The 20,642-nt window shown below is 44.1% G+C and overlaps 1 long non-coding RNA gene across 1 annotated transcript in view; it reads left to right on the top strand.

Moving 5' to 3' along the window:
- LOC120402250 overlaps positions 1-20,642 on the top strand; it is a 47,548-nt gene that overhangs the window by 26,118 nt on the left and 788 nt on the right. The window lies entirely within an intron of this gene.

Here is a 20,642-nt window from a genome sequence, read left to right as displayed (position 1 = left end):
CAGTCAGTTTATAGCCCCTACATATGGATATGGCATAAAACAGGGACTGGACCCCAGTAGCTAATCACTTTTCCAAGTATTGCTATGGAAAATCCATGCTTGGGAGCATACTCTTTTAGAGGAGCGGCAAAGATGCAGTGCACACCCTACTGGCTGCCCTGAGCCATCCTGCCAAAGGCTAGGAACCCTCTGTAATGCTGGTTCCACAGCATTCCCCCTAGATTATCCCTTAGCATCCCTATTTATAGTAAGAGCTGGATTTTGCCCTACACCATAACCAAAACTCAGTAACTCCCAGAGTTGTAAATTCTTCTCAGTTTATGCAATAAATACTTATTGGATTTTGATAGCATGCCAATACACAAAAGAAAGAAAAACAGAAAAAAGAGATGCTTATAAAATAGATTAAGCAACATGACTATAAATTATAACATGCTTGCAATGAATTAGCTCTTTAACATAAGCATCTGATATTCATTCCTACATACTGCCACCTAGAGTTCAGTATTACATAAATACAGAGATGATATGAAAAACAGGATAACTTCCAAGCAAAGTTAAGATTTTTTTGTGTGTTCAAGAATTCTAAATTGGAAGTATTTATATATATATAATAAATATAGTGTATTTATATAATATAGTGTTAGGCAACTCTGTCTGTAAAATATATTTAAAAAGTCAAACATTAAAATGCAAGGCAGAATCCAGCAGAAGAAAATAGATCATATTTATGTCCTGTTTATTATAAAAATACTATCAAATATCTGAATGTCTTGTTCAATTTACAGGCTTCCAAAATAATAATAGCTAACAGGTAGGACCAACAGCGGTCTCGTATTAGCATCCCTGTCTTCATTTTGAATGAGGGAAGTCTGCAAACTTTCAAGAAAGTCTTAGGAAAATACATTTAAGCCTCTGCCCACCTCCAAAACACTACAAATGCAGAAGACTAAATATCCCCACGAGGTAGCCTACTTAGAAATCCAAAAGGCAGCTTGGAAAATGAGCTATCCTGCCATGCTTTAGAAATTGCAAACAGTGGCAACCCAATTTTCCAGCTGACCTGAAGGAGCTGGCAACATTTATTACAAGACTCCTATTCAATGCCTGGACTCTCACACTGTGTATAATTTGTTTAGGGATGAGCTATGAACTCAGATCTCAATTTGCACAACAGGATATGGTTTGATTAAATGTGTCTGGATGCATCGGTAATGGAATTATAGATTTCAATTAGGAGCAGGCGACAACCATAACAAGGTAGTACTCTCATGGTTGTTTTAGAAGGCTGGATCAAGGGCAAAAAATGTTAATATGATGGGAAAATGTTCTCTCTCTCTCCTTCTCTCCTCTCCCCACCATCCTTCTTACTGGATTCAGATGGACTGTCTTTCTGTATAAAAGAACATAAATTTAGGCCCAGATTTGAAAATACAGCTTGTTGTCTCAGTTTTGGCCTCAGTCATCCCCTTGCTGGAGAGGACAAGAACCCAAACTCCACTTAACAGAGACTACCCCAAAGAACACTGAATTCTGAGTGCTGTCATGCTTCCAGTGAGCTCAGGGCAGAACCCAGCAAGGTACAGCCATGGAAACACAGGGATGGTGACTGGAAACGACAGTGAGAACAAGGCAAAGCAGCCTTCCCTACATGCTCCCTTCAGAGGGCCCTATGAGTAACTGCCATTGACTTCAATGACAATTTCTTTTGCCATGTTGCAGGAAAATAAGGCACCAGCATATGTTCTGTAATAGTCATGCTGTCAGGAAATCCATGCATGAGCCATTTGACTGCCATGTGGAAGTCTCCTGTGGCGGGGGATGAGGAGAGTAGATATAAGTTAATAAATTGTTAGCGTTCACTTACCTGATAAAGTTCTGTCATTTGGGGGGTAGGGCAGGGATGATGCCATAAAAAGCAGCTGCTCCCTCCTCTATCCACTCGTCCCATCCCATTCCTTCTAAAATTATAGAATATAGAAATGCTAACTATGATATGCCAACTAACATTATAATTTATTGCTGGGTTGTTTTTAGAGCATGTAAAAGTATGCTAGGAGCATTACAGAGCATAGAGAAGAGGGAGTGGCTGCCCCAAAGAACTGACAGTCAAAATAACAGCATAGCAGAGCAAATGGATTACAAAAATCTAAGGGGATGTGGAGGGCTAAAGGAGAAGGGGAACAGCAACAAGATTGTGTGACTGCTTAGAGAGACATGCACACATCTTGATGGGGTTTTGTTTGGTTGTGATGTTGTCGCCCTTCATGTATTTAGTAGTTAGAGCATGTTTTAGCAATTGTTTTATTTTTATTGGACCAGATTGTGGCCTGACTTGCACACCAGCACAAGGGAGTAGGGGGACGGTGCCCCATGCCATCACATTCAGCACATGGAGAGCAGCAGGCTCCAGACAGCTGCTAGGTGCCACCACCCCACACACACAAGGGGGCAGAAAGGGATAGAATTGGGGTAGGGAACCCAAATTCTGCTTTCTCAGTCCACCCAGCAAAGTAGCTGTGTCATGGTGTCAGGTTATAGACCCAGCCCAGTTTATTCCCTTCATGAAGCAGTGAGGAGATAGGGAGGAAAATTATATAACTGCTGAGACACAATCACCTTCTCAGACTGCTTCGGAGTAGCCCAGCAACATGCTACTCCCTAGCCTGGGCAGATCACAACTGACCTTATTTTGGGGGCTGTTATTTTGGGTGTGCACCCTGGGATGAAGTGGGGAAGGGGAATGTTGGGCAAGAGAAGAGATGTTGATCATATAAACAGAGAGAAGGAAGGAGGGAAAGTGAAGGAGGGGGAACGTCAGGAGGAGGAATGGAGAAGGGGGAAGGGGGAAAGAGTGAGAAGCACAATGGGCAGGATTTTCAAAGCCACCTGGGGGATTTCGACATTGAATTTGCATTAATTTTAATGTGAATTAAACATCCAAATCTCAGAGGCAGCTTTGAAAATCTCAACCAATGAGCAGAGCAGTGAGAATGGATAGCTGAAGGGTTGCAGTGAAAGGGGAGGGGGGAGATGAAATTGAACTAACAACCAATGGCAATAAAGCAAATAAGAAGTGCCCAAAGATAAAGGGTACATTTTCCAAAAACATGTATAGGCTCATTTTCCAAAGTGACTTAGGCACTCGGTACCCCATTGACTTTCAATGAAACTTAGGCTTCTAAGTGCCTAAGTCATTTTTGAAAATGGGCATTTGGGCATTTTTGAAAAATTTACTCCAAGAATCAGAGTTTAGTGACAATTTCACATTTCTGTGTATGTATAGATCAGGGGTTGGCAACCTTTCAGAAGTGCTGTGCCGAGTCTTCATTTATTCACTCTGATTTAAGGTTTTGCGTGCCGGTAATACATTTTAATGTTTTCAGGTCTCTTTCTAGAAGTCTATAATATATAACTAAACTATTGTTGTATGTAAAGTTAATAAGGTTTCAAAATGTTTAAGAAACTTCATTTAAAATTAAATTAAAATGCAGAGCCCTCCGGACCGGTAGCCAGGATCTGGGCAGTGGGAGTGCCACTGAAAATCAGCTCGCGTGCCGCCTTCAGCACCTGTGCCATAGGTTGCCTACCCCTGGTATAGATTTTCCGCAAGCAGGTTAGTGTAGGGTTTGTTTACAAAGATTACCCTATATTCCACACTTTCCTTTATTGATTCAGGAATAAAAACTTGGGGAGGATAAATATGAAAGGATTCATGCAGTGAAGGGATTAGAATGTAATAACTGAAAGGTTGACAGCAGCAGCACCAGCTCTCTGGCAGAAATAAATGCTGGTGACTGCAATGACCATGAAGGGTCAGTAGGTTCTTCTCTCCAATATTTAGGCATGATTTTTCATTTTTTAAATGGGAATATTCTCAAGTTTGGATTGGAAAGTTTGAGGTTAGAGGAACGTGGCTGAGCTTGGAGGCCTGGATGGTTTGTGACTGATGAAAGCATATTGGTCATGATTCATTTTACAGGATCAGATGATAGATCTATTGATCAGATCTATATTTCAACTGGTGTATGACTCTGCATAGTAACCACTTTATTGTCACATTGTGTGTTGCAGTAGAATGAAAGGTTTTTTTTTATTAAAACACAGATATTCCATAATTACTTGGGTGTTTTATTTCTGAGTGCAGTTTTAGGTGTTAGTTTTGATCTATAATTCCCTCTGTGGTTAAAAGCTGTCTTTCTTCTTGTGTTTTACTCTGGCCGTTGAGATCAAGCTCACAGTCACTACATGTGTTTATCTGAAGGCAAGAGCAGCGGGCTTCCATGGAGAGCCCTTATCTGTCACATTTACTCCCTCTTAGAGCTGGTGGTTAATGGTTTTTCTGCCCGGCAAACATTTTCAAGATTTCAAAAAAAAAAGTCTGTTTCACATTGGCTCTTGAGACCTCTTGAAATATTTTCCCCAAAAACAGAAAGAGAGAGAGAGAGACAGACAGGCCCTAGAATAGCCAATAACCCAGTGGTTAGTCCACTCACCTAGCATGTTGGGGACGCTAGTTTAAATCCTTGCTCTGCCTGATTTGGAGCAAGGACTTGAATCTGGGTTTCCCATATCCCAGGTGAGTGCCATTGGCTGTTCTGGGATGACTCCCTCTGTGGTTTTGACCACAGAAATTCCATTGTGAATCTGAGAAACCTTCCTGATGATAGTTTCATTGAAACTGATACCTTCCCCCTGTAAAGTTTCGGTTTTGATGAATTGTCATTTTCCAACAAAAAGGGTTAAGTGGGAAAATTCCTGACCAGCTGTACTACCATTCATAATCCAACAAAATCCATGCAGTTGCCTCTCACGGAATGATGTAAGGCCTAATTATTTGCTATAGTTTTTTGGGAAGGAGAGAGAGTTGGTTGAGTGGGAGTGCAGAAACAGAAGAGGAGACATAGTTATAGTTCAATGGAAAGGATCATTAACCTATGTATTAGATAAAATTTGTAAGTTTATAATATATAATTGAATTGTACGTGGGTACAGAGCTTGGAATAGCTGCACTTTAAACATCTCACTGTTAAATAAAGTAAGGGCACAGCTTCTGAAGTGCATTTTGCCACACGTTAGATACGCCCAGGGCCTAAGATATTCAGGTTTATTTATTTTTTTCCCTTATATTCATTACTGTTTCCACTCTTTTTTCAGGGACATGCAAGAGTTAGGGAACAGTAGTGCAGATAAAGTGCTACCACATTGGAGCACTTTATCTGTACCACTTGCTTTGAGGAAATTGACATGGATTGTGCAATCTGTGTGAATTTCACTCCCAGTGGGAACTACAGGTAAAGTGCTTTACTGCAGGAATACAGCACGTCCCTGCAGCCCGCTGCTTCCTGCAACTCCCATTGGCTGGGAATGGTGAACTGCAGCCACTGGGAGCTGCGGGGGACTGTGCCTGTAGACGGTCAATGTCAGAAAAATGTCTCGCGGCCAGCAATCAGATTACACTGATGGGCCACATGCGGGCCGCAGGTTGCCCACCACTGCAGTAGAAGCTCATGCATTGAGGTCCCAGGTTCGATCTCGCCCGCTGATGACTGTGGTGGCCAGCAGCGCCCAGTGGGAGCAGAGAGACAGCGGTAGCTGTAAACCAGTAGCAGTGACAGCAGAAGCATTGCCTGCTCTTCTCTCTCCCCAGAGGTGGGAGGGGAACCCTGTGAATGCACCTCTGAACTCTGTATCTTTGCTAACCATGGACAGCCACAGTGAGTGGAGTGCAGAAGAGGGAAGTGGCATGTTTGGGGACATTTGTCTGTAGGACTTTCACACCACAAGGTGAGAAACTGAGGCAAAACACACTGCCCAATGCACTGTGGGGTGGGTGTTTGCCTATGGTCACGTGCTTTTGAACTGTGGTTGTGGTGTTTTCTGAAATTAATGTTGGGTCTCCCTTTTCCCCTTCTCTTCCCTGAGAGAAGTTTTGAGGAGGAGAGTGAGCTCACTCAATGCTGCAGGAGGTACGTAGCACAACAAAGATGCACATCAAAGTGGGAGGAGGAGGAGGAGGCAAAGGAAGCATGAAGTTGAGCACAGTAGCAGAGCGAAGTACCATCAACTCACCTAGGCCATTATTTATATATTTTGCCTTTCAGTAATTGCATTATTCAAGGCTGCACATTCGGCAGTTGGCTTCTCTGTCATGATTCCTTGTGGCTGGATTGGTGTTCTAAAAACATGGTCCCCGTGCTAAGCCTCCTCAGGGTACCTTGCTAATAAATGGCTGTCTGGCTGCTTATGTGCTTGCTAACCGTAGAAGTAGAGTAGCTAGAGAGGAGCGCACATGCTGCAACACCCCCTAAGAGGATGCAGCATAAGCTCCCCTCTGGCCAGCTAGCTCTGCTGGCAGATGGGGACATGGTCACTATTACCCCTCACTCTTCAGGAGCAATTTAAGGTGGCATTTACCCAGTGGAGTGCTAACAATCCCTACACTCAGGTGAACACAGAGACTCAAATTGTGACCTCCCACCTACAGAGCACAACAAGAATAAGGTTTCTTGAGCCCACCACCCAGGAGCAAGTTTGGTTTAGAAGGCCTAATAAACTTTATCTGTTTGATATTCTTCAAGTGTTTGAGATTTTGTCTTTGTCAATTTAGGTAATTGCCATTTACCCAGGGCATAAAATCCAGAATATAGCTGTATACAATCTAATGCACAGATCCCGAAATGAGCTCTGCATGAAGAGCTGGTTGGGAATTTTCCAGTGAAACATTTTTTTGCGAAAGGATATTCATTTCAATGAGATTTTCATCAGGATGGTTTCTCATGTGTAGGGTGGAATCTCTGATCAAAACATGAGAAAGAGTGAGACCCACCCTGGAATAGCTCATAGAGCAGTGCCTAGGGCACTTACTATGAATCAGGCAGAGGAGGGATGTGAATCTGAGTTTCTCTTATTCTAGGCAAGTTCCCTAACCATCAGGCTAGCAAATCAGTCTCCCTGGTAACCTTTCCTGTTAAAGCTGTTTCACCTTGTATAAATAATTATTCACTGGGCCAAGGAGAGAAAGACTGACTGTATATCTCAGTGGTTAGGGCACTGGCCTGTAGTGTAGGAGGCTTATGTTCAAATCTCTGCTCTGCATCAACCACTGTGGAGGTTTGGATCTCCCAGGTGAGTGTGCTAACGCCTGGGTTTTTGGCTATTCTGGGTTGGGGCACATTCTCTCTCTCATCTTTTCACAAAAAAATTCAAAAGGTCTCAGCTTCATTCTGTATCAGAACAAAACTAAATGCCTAAATTTCCCCCACCCATCCCCCCAAAAAAACAACCAAGATTGTGTTTTGTGGCCTAACCTATTGTCATGTGTGGATTCCTGTATCCAGGAGTTCATTAAGGGGGTGGGGGGCAGAGTTGCCAGTAGATTATATTACCCTGCCTGCTCAAAGATACCACATGAGAAAAATATGTGGTGCTATATCTGGGAGAGACAACAATGCCTTGCAGAAGACTTGTAGGGGAAAGATAATCTTTTGGCAAAGGCACAGGATTAGGAATCGAGAGATTTGATTTCTGTTCCTAGCTTTGTCACAAATTTCTTGGGTGATTTCAGACAACCTCACTGTTTCACTTTCCTCATGTGTAAAATAGAGATAATATGACTTGCCTGCCTCCAGGGGCGGCTCTAGCCATTTCGCCGCCCCAAGCACGCAGCGGGGGGCGCTCTGCCGGTCGCCGGTCCCGTGGCTCCTGTGGACCTCCCGCAGACGTGCCTGCGGAGGGTCCGCTGGTCCCGCGGCTCCGGTGGACCTCCCGCAGGCTTGCCTGCAGATGCTGCACCGAAGCCATGGAACCAGCAGACCCTCCGCAGGCACGTCTGCGGGAGGTCCACGGGAGCCGCCTACCGCCCTCCCGGCGACCGGCAGAGCACCCCCCGCGGCATGCTGCCCCAAGCACGTGCTTGGCGTGCTGGGGCCTGGAGCCGCCCCTGCCTGCCTCCAAGGGAGGTAGTGACAAAAATTGATTACATTAATTTTCAAATGGCTTTGAGATCTTTGGATGGAAGGCACTATGTAAGTGTAAAGTATTGTTATTATTCCTAGAAACAATAGTCAAATTTGCACATGATGAGGGTACTTGTGGTAATATTTGGGAACAATTTCTGTGCAGATGGCTCCACTTGTACATCTTATGGCACCATTTGGCAGTAGCTTGAGGTAATAATGTAATCAACCTGTGACACTCAGCACCCCATATTAATCATAGTGATATGATTATGATATGAGTATGACATAATTATGATGCCACTTGAACAAAATGTGTAACGTGAGGAGTCAATGGAAAAGTTATGATTTTCTGAATATGATTATCCTATTTGTAGGTATGTATCATTTTTGTATCTGGAGTTATGAATATTGACTATGCATCTGTATTTAAAATCTGTTTGCACCTGGGTGACATCCACAAGTCAAGATGCTTTCAGTCTAGACAGCCAATTGTGAAAGGTCTATTCAAGGTAATGGACCATTAGGGAAAACATTGGGCTTTAGGAGAAGCGTATCCCCACCCGGTGAGCCTTCCTGTGAATGCTTCAGTCAGCATATGGATAATGGCTGCCATGACTCATCAAAGCATGCAAGGGCTTGTGACTAGATCACATGATACTGAACTCCATTTTGTATTTTTACACAAACTGGGCTGGGAACTTGGCTTGGAATAAAGTGGTTTCTGCCATGTGGAAGAAACTATACAAGGGGGAAGTGACATCACCAAGGGGCCTCACTTCCCTACAACATGGCACCTGAAAACACCTAAGGAACAAAGACTGAACTGGGGAAGGAAGTCCCAGGTGGGAAAGAAGAAAGCCTGCCTGTGTGTGAAGCCTTGATGACTGTTTATACTATCTAACAGGATGAGACACTGCTTGATTCAAATCCTATCTAGTGTATTAGGCTTAGTTTACATTTTTGTTTATTTGCCAGGTAATGGACTTTGATATGTATTATCATCAATAATCACTTAAAAATCTTCTTTAAAATCTAAAATAATAAATTTTTTTTTATTTTTTTTTTTGGGTTGTGTTTTGAGAAAGTGCTTGGGGGAAAATCTCAGCTCAGGAATAAGAGTCGGTCTGCACGTCCACTTTCCTTTGTAGAAGTGGTGAACTGGGTAATAACTCTCATACTGGTCAGGCTTTTAACCAGGCAGCTCCGGGTCCTAGGCTGGGGAGCTGGGGGTATTTTGGCTGGAACTTCTCTCTATTGTCAGTCCTTGAGTGACTTAGGAGAAGCATTCATGTACGTGCAGCTGGCTGTGTCCCTGCCTTTGTAAAGGACTGGGAAGTGCAGGATCAGGAGCAATCTGCAGCTTGTCACAGCAGCACACAGTGTGAGAGGTAGTCCAGGCTGGTGAGAGAGAGCACTCAGCAGTACCCCAGTTCCAGGTTGCACCTAGGTCAGGGGGAGATCCGTCATACCACCATCTTGCCACCTCTAAAGAAAGAAGAATGGCTATTATTACTATTTATTTATTTACGTGTTTTATCAGAACACCTAGGAACTCTGTCATGGACCAGGACCCATTGTGCTAGGTGCCCTACAAACACAGAACAAAAACACAGTCCCTGGCCCAAAGACTTTACAATCTGAGATAAGAGAAAACAGATGGATACAGACTGATAGATGGGGGAGAACAAGGAATCAATGAGACAATAGTGATCAGCGTGCGAGGTATGCTGCACACCAGCAGCCCAACCACTAATTGTTGTAAGAAAATATACATTCCCCAAGAACTGTCAGTTCTTAAACTGGTCTGTCTGTAAGCCCTTTCTCTTATTTTTCAAGTTAATTTAAGAAAGCTTCCCCAGAAATAAAGGCACAGAGCTAAATAAAGGATTAAAATAAATATAAAACCTTAGGCTGACACAAGAAAATGCACCATAATTCACTCACATCATCCATGTCCTGTTAGGAGGTGTAAAGAGCATGCATTGTAAAGCTAATTTTGTTCATTTAATCCTCATATCAACCTCCAGCAGCAGCTTCCCCTGTGCTTTTTCATTAGTCTGATACTGTATTAAAAAAAGATGAATGCCATAAGGAAATAGTTAATTATGTAATACCAAACATCCCCGGGGGGACATGACATTATGTGTGAGAAACAGAGAGTAAAATGAAGATCTCTACAGATTAATTTTCTGAGAGTCAAATCTTATAACATTCCCCACCAGAAATATTGTAATATAGTGCAGCATACAGTCATAGAGACCAAACTCACTTAAAGACCTGATGCACTAGCTTGATTAACTACCACTCGGGAAGTATTTTACTTTCCCAAAACTAATATTTGTCATCATAATTTTGGGAGAGGAGGACATAAATTTATTTATTGATTTATTTGGTGAGTTTGTTTTAACAGAAGGATTAACTTGTTTCTCATCAGGAGTTGGCATTCCATAAAGATCCATCTAAAAACTAATTGCTTGCTAGAGTTGTTTTTTTATCCTAGCACGTCCGTGCTACTTGCAGTGTGTGTAACATGTAGGCACCCTTTAAAAAAATGATGCAGAATGGAATGGATTAATATGTTGGCTGAAATAGAAAGCAATTGTTCCGCTTGAGAATGTGTGTAATCGCAGAGAGTTGTTACAGGATTGAAATGCAGCTACACAAGGAATGCCATGTAAAACTCACATTAGCCCATTGGATGCTGCAAACACAATGCCCAAGTCCCTTCATGGATTCCACCCTAAGGCTACATCTACACTGGCTATGTCTACACTTGTGCAAATACCTGAGTACTGGATTATGTTCATCTTGCATGTGCTCCCCATACATGCACACGTCCACGTTTGCTGGGCTGGACATGGGTATAATGCCATGTACATGCATATGCCCACGTCCACACTGCCGCTGTACGTACATAATTCTTAGAGCTCCATTTCAGGGGCAATATCCCAGGGCTCTGTGTATCATAGGAAGATGTTCTAGGAATGCTTTGTTTTGTTGGTACTATACCTGCCTTCACACATTTGTCTGTGGTAGTTCCCAATCATGGTAACCCTCACTGTTATCCCCTGGAAAACTGGGTGAAAGTCATGGAACAATGGGATGATGATCTGGTTTTTCTCCTGCTCCTTATTGCAGGACAAATGCTTATGCGGTGGAGTAGGCAATCAGTGATATGCTGGATAGAATTTGGGCAGCATTTTCAACAAGTCAAAGATGGTTGACCTTGAGAGTCTATGACAATTTATTCAGCTCACACTGTACAGATATGGTGAATGCCGATATTGCACAGTATGCCCTTGGGTGGACCGTCACTTCTGGTGCAGAAGAACCAGCACCGTGAGGGAGGATCACATAGTTTTGGAAATCTGGGATGACCAGAGGGCCTTCAGAATTTCAGAATGAGGAACAGACCTTCATGGAGCTGGGTGAGGAGCTTGCACCAACCCTTCAGCATCACAATATTCAATCCAGAGACACCATACCAGTTCAGAAGCGGGTTGCTATTGCCCTGTGGAAGCTGGCTACGCCAGACAGCTATAAGTCTGTTGCAAACCGCTTCAGGGTTGGAAAGGTCACCCTTGGGATTGGGGTTGTGCAGGTTTGTGAGACAGTTAACACTGTGCTTAGCAGGGGTGGTTGATATAAGAAAATTTCCAGAAATAATAGTTCAATTTGAGGTGAGGGTGAACTGTACATGGGCATTGATGGCACCTACATCCCTCTGCTTTGCCCACCACATGGATAACTGAGTATGTGAACCGAAAAGGTTACAATTCAATTGTTCTGCAAGGCTTAGTGGACCACAGAAGCAGATTCGTGAATACAAACTTGGGGAACACCGGACAGGTTCATGACCCCATGGTGCTGAGGAGATCAGGATTGTATGGGAGAAGAAAGGACTTTATTCCGTAGAGAGGATATGGTTCTGTATGATATGTCTGTGTCAACTGTTAGTTTAGAGAACCCTGCTTACCTGCTTCTGCCTTGGCTCATGGATCTGTACACCTATATCAGTGACCCTGGAAAAAGGGAATTCAGTTACAGGCTCAGCAGCTGCAGAATGATCATGGCATGCATGGTTTGTAGGCTGACAACTCATTGGCGCAGCCTACACACTCATCTGGATGCCAATGTGGCAAATGCCATTCATTTATGTGACGCTGAGCACCTCTGTATTCACACCCTATATATCACCGTAATAATCTTTGTTCAAATATGCGTTGTGACAGAGGTATCATTTGAAAACTAATATCTCACTGATCATTAATATTCACGTGTGATATATGTATGTGGTGGGTATTAAGAATTATGGACATATGATGATAACTAAAATGTGTTCAAACCAGATATGGCACGGGGAGTTATGGCAGCCTAATCATTTTCGTTGCCCTCTTCTGGACTCTCTCCTTTTTGTCCACACCCTTTCTATAGTGGGGAGCCCCAAACTGGATGCAATACTCCAGGTGTGGCCTCACCAGTGCCAAATAGAGGGGAATAAAAGTCATGGGGGGCTTCTTCAACCTGCTGCTCTGGGTAACAGTGCAGAATCGTGGGCTCCTGTCTTCCACATTTCTGGGGCATCCTCGACAGTCCTTGCTGCCTGCTTGCCCTGGCCCACTTCTGTGTCCTGTCAGACAAGGCTGGCAGAGTTTAGGAGGGGGCCATGAGCCACTTCTGCCTCAGTCCTGGAGGAACTTGACAGCACCCGGTCAAGCTCCTATAGAAGGGGCATGTCTGAGACCTCTCAGACTGACTGCTGAAGTCTTTGACATTTCTGTACAGGAGCTTCAAACGCTTCATGCATTCACCGTACTCTGCCAGAACCTGCTGAGTGCCTTCCAGGTGTGTAAAATTTCCCAGTGCAAGTGAGTGAATGTTCTTGCTGTTCTGGCCAAATTCATGGAGGACAGTGTACTCAGTCCACACATTGATCAGCCCCTGGGTATGCTTGGAGCTGGATCCATTGTCAACTGTAAGGAGTACAGCAGAAAGCTGTTCTGCTGTGGTCAGTGCAGCACACCACTACAGGTGCACTGGGGGACAACGACCTAGCTTGTGTAACAGTCAGGAAGGAAAGGGTTCAGTGCATTGGGAAAAAGGGGGTGGAGGACTATTGTAACTCCAGGTACACGCCCCTTAACCCCATTCAAACTGCGAACTGGCACAGGTACGTGGCTGTACTTACAAAACCATCTCAGATGTGCTAGCTTACTCGCCCTCCTCCCCTTGAGACACGTGTTTCAGGGAGTTAAGTGTGGACAATAGGGAGGTTATGGCACATGTCCATGCACATGTACAGTTGCTAGTGTAGAGGTACCCTAAGGGTATGTCTATACTGCAATTAAAATCCCGTGTCTGGCCTGTGCCAGCTGACTCAGGCTCACGGGGCTCGGACTGCTGGGCTATTTTACTGCAGCTCTGGGACCCTCCTATTTTGCAAGGTCCTAGAGCCTGGGCTCCAGCCAGAGCTAGGAAGTCTAACTGCAATGAAACAGTCCTGAAGCAGGACCCCATGACTCCTAGTCAACTGCAGGTGTCTAACTGCAGTGTAGACATACCCTAAGTGACTCGCCCAAGGTCACAGAGGAAGTCTGTGGCATTGTTGGGGGAATCCTCTAATGAAAGGTACAAATGCAGTATTATGGATGTGAGATGCATGCTGGAAATGGCATGGAAAGGTTACAGCTGCAGCCAAAAGGAGTCAGAATTGTCCCGGGAGTTAATAGGGTTTGCCCCACTCAGCAGTAGCATCACCATCCACAGGAAGAGTGAAATCCATTCCCTACTACACACCCAGATCTGCTGAATGGTGCAGAAGGGAAGGCGATAAACCTGCCACCCCTGACCTGCCACCTTCAGACAGCTAGCATACAGGGGCATTGGCAGGGAGCAGAGCCTTCATCAAGGAGATTTTGACAGCCCTTGTCCAGGAGTGCAAGGTAAACGGAAAATGTTTTGTCATGTTCCATTCCCTCTTGCAAACTCATAAAAGAGTAGGTCAGAATCTGGCCCTGCATATATATTACAGCAAATATTGGTAGGATTGCCAGGTGTCCAGTTTTTGACCAGAACACCCAGTCGAAAAGGGACCCTGATGGCTCCGGTCAGCACTGCTGACCTGGCCATTAAAAGTCCGTTTGGCGGTGCAGGCAGGCTCCCTACCTGGCTCCGCGTGACTCACAGGAAGCTGCCAGCATCTCCCTCTGGCTCATAGGCGGAGATATGGCCATGGGGCCTCTGTGCACTGCTTCTGCCCCCAGCACCAGCTCAGCAGCTCCCATTGGCCAGGAATCATGGTCAATGAGTGTTGAGGGGGTGGTGCCTGCAGGCACGGGCAGCGCATAGAGCCACATGGTCACCCCTGCGCCTAGGAGCTGGAGGGAGATGTCACTGCTTCCCAGTAATCGCTACCCGGAGTCCTCACCTCAAACCCTCTCCCATACCCCAACCCCTTCCCCAGCTCTGAGCCCCCTCCTGCACACCGAGCCCCATGTTTCTGGCCCCATCCCGGAGCCCACACCCCCTCCTACACACCAACCCCCAGCCCCAGCCCAGAGCCCCTTCCCACACCCAACCCCCTGCCCCAGCCTGAAGCCTTCTACTGCACCCCAAACTCCTCATCTCCAGCCCCAACCCCAGAGCCTGCACCCCCAGCCGGAGCCCTCACACCCTCTCACACCCCAACCCCCACCCCAGAGCACCATCCTGCACCCCAAACCCCTCATCCCTGGCCCCACCCCAGAGCCGCACCTCCAGCTGGAACCCTCACCTGCTCCCGCACCCCAACCTGCAGCCCCACCCCAGAGACTGCAGCCAGAGCCCTCACCCCCTCTCACACCCTGCCGCAGCCCGGTGAAAATGAGCAAGTGAGCAAGGGTTGGGGAGAGCAAGCAATGGGGGGAGGGGGATGGAGGGAGTGTAGACATGGCTTCAGAAAAGGGGCAGGCAGGGGGCAGGGCAAGGATGTTCAGTTTTCTGCAAATAGAAAGGTGGCAACCCTAAATATTGGGCCAGTTCTTTGGCTGTTGTAAAATGATGTAGCCCTACTGAAGTTAATAAAGCTACATGCTTTTATATAAGCCAAAGTTTGACCCAGGTTTCTCACATTGTCTTGTTTTAGATGCCTGAATAATCCACAATATATGAATAATTGTTACATTTCATTTAGTTTTTTCTTCTGGTGCAGAGTTTTGGGCAACAAATTGACTTGGATATTTCAGTTCTGAAAATTACACTGTACTAGTTATGAAGCAACAGATAAATGTATTACTAGGCTTACAACACAATAAATGGAAAAAAATCCTAAGACTGTCTATTGTGAAGGAAGAGTGAGAGACATATTTGGAGAGAAATTGGGGTTCCTCTGTTGAAACTGGTGACTTGACCGTAGCATGTGTTCTAACATCACCGGTTTTAAATGTTAGATTGGTATACAATATTGCATGGCTTGTCTTACTGCATATAAATGAAACCAAAACACATGCACGGGGGGATGTCATATACTAAACACAAATACTGGATTTAGTTGGATGAAAAAACGCAAAATATTGGAAGGCCATAAGCTATTTCATCTACTGCTTCATACTAGAGAAAGCAAAAAATGAACCACTGGCACCAGAAGTAATTCTTCTTGGAATTACACTACCAGATTGAGCTAGCTCTTCTCAGGTTTTGTCAACACTTACTGGGGGATCGATGAGCGGCGATCAATGCATCAACTGCAGATTTCTCTCCCATCGACTCCTGTACTCCACCGGATTGAGAAGAGTAGGGGGAGTCGATGGGAGAGGGTCTCCCATCGACATCGCCTAGTGTGGCCCTGCAGCAAGTAGATCTAAGCTATGTCGATTTGAGTTATGCTATTAACGTAATTCAAATTGCGTAGCTTAGATCGAATTTCCCCTGTAGTGTAGACAAGACCTTAGTTGACAAATCTGATCCACTTTCTAATCCCTTTTCCAGAGACTGGCATTACAACGCTATGGAAATCCCCAGTCCACTGCTGGTCTAAGACTATAAATGACATTTCAACTGCAACACAAATTTAAAATCAAAACCAATGAACTGAAACATCATTTAAAAACTACTGGGGAAAAATATTCTTAGAACAGAAATGTCTGAATTACATTGTGTGTGTAACTCAATTTAAAATTATATAAAAAAAGAGAACCACACTTTTGTGTCATCTTTACGAGCTGCATGCATTTCTATTTTTTTAATTGCTACCCTAGTCCTTTCTTGATGTTGGATTTTGTGACTTTTACTTCTGAATATACCATTTAAAATAGTTGAGCTATTCCCTTCCATAGAACAAATGTATGTTCATTTCAGCAATAGCATATATATATATATATATTGTTTGTAATATTATATGAATGCTTGTGTTTTGTGTGAATAAAGCCTTTATAAATTTTTCAATGCTCTGTTTCATTGCAGCTAGTATCTAAGGGTAAGAAATATTTGATGTTTGCTGTAATGTAATCAAAGTTGTATCTCACCATGATAGACTGGCCTTGCTTCTTACATAAGTCAAATATTCAGTTGCATGGCACAAGGTGGGTAGTGTTGTATTAGTTCTGATGGAACAAAGGGCCCAAAGAGTTAAAGGTGTTAACATGACCTAGTCACTGTCCAACATTAGACAGAGTTAAACAAGGCTTGGGGTTCAATGTACAAAGTACACAGCCTGCTCAGTACCATAGCAAACACACCATTAAAAATCTTTTAAACCTTTTAGTAAAGATACAGAAAAGAAGGAAAAACAGTAAAAACATTTGAAATATAAAATGTTAAGTAAGGCTTTCATTTTAACAACATCCCTTGTTCCTGCTAGCTTAGGGAGTCTTTAAGAAAAAAATTCTACTGTTTGGCAGCCTTTTAGATGATAATATCTGTCCCTTTTGGAAAGAGAGAAAAAGTTAGTTAAGAGAGGCTGAAGTGCTTTTGTTGCTGTTCTTGTTAAAGTCCAATCCTGTTTCCTAGACGCCCAAACTAGACAAACATGCACAAATGCAACTTCTGTCTCTTGTGTTGACTTTCACTTGCAGCCTCACAGATGGGAAAAAATAATCTGAGGCCTGGCAAACTTGTACCAGTGTTGGGCTGTTTAGGGCATTGCTTCTAACTGCTTCTCTGGTCACAGATAGGGTTGCCAACTTTCTAATTGCACAAAACCTTGTCCCACCCCTTCTCTGAGGCCCTGCCCCCCAGTCACTCCAGATCCTCTCCCTCCATTGTTTGCTCACCCCACCCTCACTTTCACTGGGCTGGGGCAGCGGGTTGGGATGCAGGAGAGGGTGCAGGCTCTGGGGTGGGTGTGGACCGGTGTTTAGATGTTGCTAGTAATTATTAGAACTGGGAGCACTGGCTGTTGGGAGTCTGAAAGGACAGGAAACAGGAAGGAGCGGGGAGGAGTTGAAGAGGCAGAGTGAGAGTTACAGAGGGTGCAGCAGCAGCTTGGTAAAGAGGTTTCCACTTTAAAAATAAAGTCCTGTTGAAGTTTGTTAGTACCTTGCCTGGTTGATACAACATTGGGGCCAGAAATGAGGGCTTCGGGGTAAATAAGGGGGCTCCAGGCTGGGGCAGGGGGTTAGGGTATGGGATGGGGTGTGGAGTGAAGGCTCCGGGAGGGAGTTTGGGTGCGGAAGGGAGTTCCAGCCTGGGTTAGGGGGTTGGGCTGCAGGTGGGGGTGTGGGCTCTGGGAGGAAGTTAGAGTGCAGGAGCGGGTTCTGACCTGGGACAGGGGTTTTGGGGTGCAGGCTCTGGCTGGGCAGTGCTTACCTCAGGCAGCTCCTGATTGGCAGTGCAGCGGGGCTAAGGTAGGCTCCTGCCTGCCCTGGCTCCGCACTGCTCCCGGAAGCGGCTGGTATGTCTGGCTCCAGGCAGAGGCACCGTCAGGCAGCTCTGCGTGGTGCACACGACACTACCCATGCCTGCAGGCACCACCCCCGCAGCTTCCATTGTCGATGGTTCCCACCCAAGGGGAGCTGAGGAGGCCGCGCTCAGGGTTGGGGCAGTGCGCAGAGCTTCCCTGATTGCCCCTGCCCCTAGGGGCCACAAGGACATGCTGGCTGCTTCCGGGAGCTGTGCAGAGCCAGGGCAGGTAGGAAGTCTGCCTTAGCCCCACTGCACCGCCAACCAAACTTTTAACGGCCCGATCAGTGGTGCTGACTGGAGCCGCCAGGGTCCCTTTTCAACCAGGCATTCTGGTCGAAAACCAGATGCCTGGCAACCCTAGTCACAGGCTTACAGCAGTGTTGCAAAATATACAGCATTGGCCAGCTAAGCAAGACTCTTATTAGACAGAAGGCAAAAGGAGAGAGATAGGAAAGAGAAGAAAGTGGGAAAAAGATTCTTTGGCAGGTGGGAGATGGGGTTTGACACAGTCTCACATCCCGGATGGGGCTGGGATTTAGCCGGAGCCAGTGTAGGTGGAGGTAGTGATATCATCTAGGTTCTTCTCTCTCTGGCTGCTGTGGTCAGGACATCTCTCAGGATCATAATAATGAAGGCTTAACTTGGTTACAGTAGATCCCAGGGTCCCAGGAAATGGTGAAGGTGATAGCCATGATGGTAAAGCTTGTTGCAGCAGTTGTTGGCAAACAGCTGTTGCTTCTTCTTGATTTTCCCCCAATGTCTTTTCTTTTAAGACCCCAAAAGAGAGTGATGGTGGAATAGCCCATCCCCTCATTATTTTATCAGTTAGGTCTAATTTTCAACACACCAGTTTGGGTTCATTGATTTCTGGTATCACACTTCTCTTGCTTATGAGGCAAGATCTTAGCACAGTCTTTGAGTTACATCAGTTGACCTTTTGGGGGGACTAATTCAATTTTTGTCTCCCTTTTGCACTTCTTCCCTTCAACATTTGTTGTAAGTTATTGTAACATTTTATGAACTTTCCCTCACTTTTTACAGTTGCACTCACAATTAGAGTAAATTTATAGGCCCAATTATCACAACAGTAGCTAATCTTTGATTCTCTTCAATTTGTCGTACTAATATGTCAGTAAATTTTACAGAAAACTGAGTGAGAGGCTGAAAATGTTCAAAAATATGTCTCTCCTCCCCTTACATATTTTGCATGCTATTTGAAGATAAACAAATGATTATAGTAAACCGCAGGTAGTATATTTCACAGTCTTCCTGGAGGAAGATCAAAGAGGCTTAATTCAACACACAGTGTGGGAGTTTACCCATCAAAATGCTTCAATATATTCATTTTTCCAATTCAAATGGAGAAAAACATCATTTGCAAACAGGATAGAATTTGGACTTAAATATTTTGAGACAGAAAGAATAAATAATCCATATTAAATGTAGCTACAAAAATAAGTTAATTGTTTAAAATAATAATAATGATATAAATAGGGTTATACTTTCAATTATAAGTGTCTAAATTGCATGCATAAAACATGTATTTGTGCACAAATCAGATAACTGCACATGGAATTAGCATTTTACCCAGTACAACATACAAATACAATTTCACATTTGTATGTGCTGTTGCAGGGATTGTACAATCATTAAAGCTTTGACCTAGAAAGGTATAATTATTAGAAAAGCCACATTCCCTGCTAAGGAAGGACTGAATCGTTTTTTTCTATCCACAGGTAGGTAGGTAATCTGCCTAATTAATTGCAGGTTTGCTGTTTAGTAACCAAAGAAGTTATGTAGAAAGGGCTGCCTGAGGTTGAACTAAGTGCTGTCTCATTAGCATTCAGCACAGCTGCTAGCTCATGAACAAAAGAGAAAAGACAGGACATAAGATGAGAAAAGTACAGTGAAAAGAAAAACATATTATTTATAATTGTGCCTTGATGAAGGATAGTGACAAAGAAAGGGACTGCATCTATTCATGACACACTCAGCCAGTGTAGTATGGCTGCATTAGATGGAGGTATTGTGCTCTTAATGCATGTTCCATATCCTAATTAATATTTTTAAAAGCCTACTCAGAGAACACGTAAACACCATTTGTAGCATGCACAGTCAGTACTGCCATCCTTTACATACTACATTGACATTACTGATAAAATGTTTCCTTATCATCCTATGGACTTTTTCTTGCTAATGAATTCATCATCCATTTTACAATATACTGTGGATACGTCAAGTCACACACAAACATTTCAGCTTATATTTCCTAGCTGTTCAACAGCCAAAAATATTACACACTAGTATTAATAACCCTTGTTCGTAGCAGGTTCAATGCTTGGGGCAAGCTATTTTCTTACACTCCATATAACCATTAGCAACTATTGTTACTTCTCATTTCTTGACAAATGAATGGCAGGATGGGTTGAAATTCGTTGAACATAAGTGGTTTTGTGTTTGTTAGCTTTTTTGCATAAATTATTATTTTAGTAGCACCCACATTTTGCTAGACACTGTCCATACACACACAGTCTGTCCTGAACCTCACATTCTTGGTCTGGTTTTCTAACAGTTTGCTCAGTGGAGAATGGGAAACTGGGACATTCTTGTTGGATCATAAATTATCTCAAATAGCCCCTATGGTTTGTTTGCATCACTATACTGAATTGTTTTAATTATTTTTATGAAGCCCTTTTCAATAAGAATATGAAAAAAAGGGAATTACACTGAGGAATATAAAAACATAGCTAAAGTGTGTGTGAATGCAACAAACAGAAGGGAAAGTGGAAGAATGCAAACATG

Source organism: Mauremys reevesii, linkage group 3, assembly GCF_016161935.1.
Source record: "Mauremys reevesii isolate NIE-2019 linkage group 3, ASM1616193v1, whole genome shotgun sequence".
Taxonomy (NCBI): Eukaryota; Metazoa; Chordata; order Testudines; family Geoemydidae; genus Mauremys; species Mauremys reevesii.
This window is presented reverse-complemented; position numbering and strand designations above follow the sequence as displayed.